The sequence below is a fragment of the Halyomorpha halys genome, unplaced genomic scaffold (assembly GCF_000696795.3).
Source record: "Halyomorpha halys isolate HHAL.00 unplaced genomic scaffold, Hhal_1.1 Scaffold15.1, whole genome shotgun sequence".
In the NCBI taxonomy this organism is placed as follows: Eukaryota; Metazoa; Arthropoda; class Insecta; order Hemiptera; family Pentatomidae; genus Halyomorpha; species Halyomorpha halys.
This window is the reverse complement of record NW_027108914.1, coordinates 4,157,367-4,161,659: the sequence shown is the minus strand read 5'-3', so window position 1 is coordinate 4,161,659 and position 4,293 is coordinate 4,157,367.

Sequence of the window (4,293 nt, the reverse complement as noted above, 5' to 3'; positions counted from 1 at the left end):
AGTGGTTAAGGCTGGTTCGAGGCCATGGTCCAAAGTCCAAGGACACGAGAGTGGTTAAGGTTGGTTCGAGGCTAGGGTCCAAAGTCCAAGTGGTTAAGGCTGGTTCGAGGCTAGGGTCCAAAGTCCAAAAAGGCTCATTTACTGTCCCAGAATCGGCCTTTCCTCCCTACTCATCTATATGGGTTCCAAGTCATGTAAGAATCACTGGGAACGCTACAAGAGAAGTACAGAAATGAGCAAACCCCTCGAAAAGGAAATTAAAGATAAATGGCAATCTTTGTGGAAGGAGTAAGCTAAAAATTGTTAAAGAGGACGACAAGTCCTGTCGTAGAGAAGAGGTCGTACTCACCAGGCTAAGAATAGTTCACACGAGGCTCACTCACCCCTATCTCATTTGAAAAGAAACGCCTCCGAACTGCCAGTATTGTAGCAAAAATTTGACAATTAGCCATATTTTCCAAGAATGCTCATATTTCACATCATACCTCAATAGCTTAGGATTAAACCGGGATATTTCAAAAAACCTCAAAGATGATGATAAACAGTGAAATTGGTGTTTAATTTTTTTAAATCAAAATTTTTACTAACACAAATATAACATCGGACAGACAAAAAAATAAATAAATAATAAAATTTAAAAAATAAAATGAGAAATTAAACAAATGCAAGAAAAATTAAATATTGTAAAAATGGCGTAAATAACCATTGATGTTTTATGCCTTTAAACAAAAACAACCAAACAAACCTTCGTTTGTTTACCAAGCATTTGTACAGGTCTTGGATTTACGGCAAGTGTAGATTCAGCATAAGTTTTATAACTAACCCGCAATTCTCACTTATATATTTATTTATTTTTAATATACTTTTTTATACTTTTTTGTATACTTTTTTTTTGTTTATCAAAGGAAAAGCAAACTAGCATTTTTAATTGTAAACATCTAAATATCTTAAAAAATATGAACGATAAAAGTATGTATAGGAACTGAAGGGAGGTGGGGAATACCCTGCCCCTGGGGCGGTTGCTGAACAAATCCCGTTAGAGAACTCATAAACACATTAGCCTCGCCCCCGAGGAACAGTGTACACCATCTGTCCCATTTATATCCCCACTCACCGCTCATCTCCATATTGCTCTCACCCTTTGCCAATTTGTGGTCTCTTCTCAGGTTATATATATTGCTCCGATTGGAATATTTTAATTGATCTTTCAACTCCCGATGGTTTGGTCAAAAAATAGGACTTTTGACTCATTGGAAAACCAAGGACGTCGTTACGTCGGTATGTTATGTTGAGGTATGTTATCCCCCAAATAATTTGGAAATTCACAAAGGTGGGAAATTTGAGAACCTACGTTAAATTCTGAAATTGGTGGTTAAACATTATTCAAAGAGAATATAACCAAAATTGCTTATAACCACTATTATGAAAGGTAAGTTTTCCAAAAATGTTTAGGAAGAGGATAAATTTCAGCGCATTCTCTCTGTATAGTTCAAGCATTCCCGGGGCTAGGGGGAATATTACCCGAATTATTTATAATTTGCTGGTAAGCTGTTATGAATGGAGCGGACTGTATATAATGGATTTGAAATAAATTATGCATGGTAATCAAAGTGAAAATAAACCTCTATTCTTGAAATAGTTGATAATAGAACTGATTATATGTGGTTTTGCCCAAAGGTTTTGTATTGTATTGTACAATATAGGTTAGTATTTAGTAAAATTAAAAAAAAAAATTTTCTGGTCCCTCTAAAAACAAAATAAACATAAATTAATGAATGCATTATGTAAAGAGGAACATAATTCAAATTGAGTACTACTTTTTCTACCGTGGGTACTTTGTGAAATACTTATCTATGTGTTGAGATGCTTGTTCTGTGAAAACTCTTGTTATAGTATATGGAGGTGAGGGCCTCCACAAGATGATTAGTTGTAAACAGATAAATGATTAAATAAATAAAGTAAAAATAATGATAAGAGAGAAAGAAAAGAAAATGAAGGGGGGGGGGGAAGGAGAGAGAAGAAAGTACTTAAGTAACCCTAATGTTGCTAGGGTTAGTGAGTCCTCATCTTATAATTCCATCAGGCAAAACAAGATAAAATGTAAATATGTGTATATATAATTTTTATCCTAGGTTAAGTAATATATAATTGTAATTGATTGAAAATAAATAAATAGGAGGTTAGGAAAAAAAAAAAGGGTTAGTGAGGTTAGATAGAGTAATGTAAGGTATTCGTAGTTGGCGTTGATTGGTGAGCTATTTAGATTTTGATGAAACTTGAAGACTGTTTTTTCTATTATGCTTTGTTCTCTCATCCTACTTCAGTCCCTTTGCCTGACTGCTGTGTGAAACTACTTACTCCTCCTGAATACTTGATCTCAGCCAGTAAATGATGTGGCTTGAGACTTTGTTCACTCTTCTATTAACCTATACAGACCTATTGGGTGCAGAGACCTTGCTGCTTCTTTTTTCTGCAACTAGATAGCAGTATCTTCAATTCCTATTCAAAATGTGTGAGAGGGCTTCCTCAAACACTCCCCAAACCTCCAAGGAGTTAGCCAATGTTGTAGAAATTCGGTACTATTATTTGATTTATAAATAAAACAGTATATGGCAACACTGCTGTAGTATGGAACCTTTGTTCTGAGTGCAGTGGTCGTGGCTTCTAAATGAAACATATAATCTTTGTCTTTGTGTATAAAACCCTCCCTAAATTCCACAACAGCCAATCTCATCAATATTATTAGGAAATTTTAGATTTTGTTCCCCTCCACACTAACTTATCACCATTTAATTTGACCCTTGGTCTTTATCTGTGTACTAAAATTGATATTTTACTGAGTGGTTATAATTCCATGAATGCAATGAAGAAATTTACTTATTCAAGGTAGTGATTACTGAGTATCCCTATGATCTGTTTTATCAATTTACAATAATTACCTGTTTATTGCATGCCACACTCACAATTTGCAAATTTTTGTTCATCAAATGGTGACAAATTAATTGGTGTTACAATAAAACCCATCAGATGGCCTTAACTCTTCTTTTGTAAACCTAAAATCCTTAATGAAATTCATTATGTCACAATCAAAAGGAAAACTATAGAGAATATTTTTTCGGAAGGGAAGAAAAGAACCATCAGAGTGACTACTGTAATTAATGTTATTATTTATTAGTTATCAATTTTATTCAGTAATTTCTAAAGTTAGTTTATATTCTTCCTCTGAGATGCTAACCACTTTTAATTTCCATATTTATTTATTAGAGAATATGGGGGGGATGGTATGTAGAATAACTTGGTTATGCTGAATTATCCTGTTTCAGGGGGGAGTTACACCATTTCTCAATAATTAATTACCTGATGAAAAATTATACAATTTGAACTAATTTAAAATAACTTTACCTTAAACAGAACTCCATTTATATGAATTTTGTGACTTTACCATTGGATCATATTAATAAGTTTTGAGTTTTTAAGAGGTTATATGTGAAAAAAAATCAACAAATGTGTATCATCGAAAGTAATATTTTAAAATACATATAATTGACAATTATACACATACAATCGACAATCATATTATTACTTGGTTTAAGTTAACAACCAATTGTTATATGTTTCATGACAATATGAAGTAAAAATTTTAGATCATAAAATGTTAATAACCATTACTCATGAGTATTGGTTCTGGTATATTTATTATGTACTCAGCCATATTCTTTTTTTCAGTGGTTTTTTAGAAGAGAAAATTTCTCTCCTGTCTCATCCCTGTGAACCTTACACTGGTCATTATTAATCATTCATAAAGACTATAATATCCTATTTGTTGGAAGTTTAGCTTTAATGTTTTTCTGTTATAGTAGGAGTCTGAATTGTTGATTGACATTAGTTTTATCCACCTCTAAATCCCAAGCAATGGGAGATATAAACTTCTAAGCAAATAGCAGTGCATGTTTAAGTCTGTTATACCTCCATAATATCGGATATTTTACAGCTCCGAGATCTTAATCCTAAACTCATATTTTTTATATAAAATAATATTTTCTCATTATATTTTACTTTGCACAATTATTTGTGTGTAAGGCCAAAAGGCCTCGTGAATCTGTTTGGATGGTAAAATCAGAAAACTTAAGTCTCCACTAGGCAGCAGGCTGCCAGTTAATCTTCCTAATGAAACCGTTGATGAATTTTAATTATTCTCTGTAGCCTCTACTTTGGCTCTGAATATTCAGTCGGTATTAAAGAAGTTTAATTGAGAATATATTATAGGAAAGAAAATTTCATAGTTTATAAAAT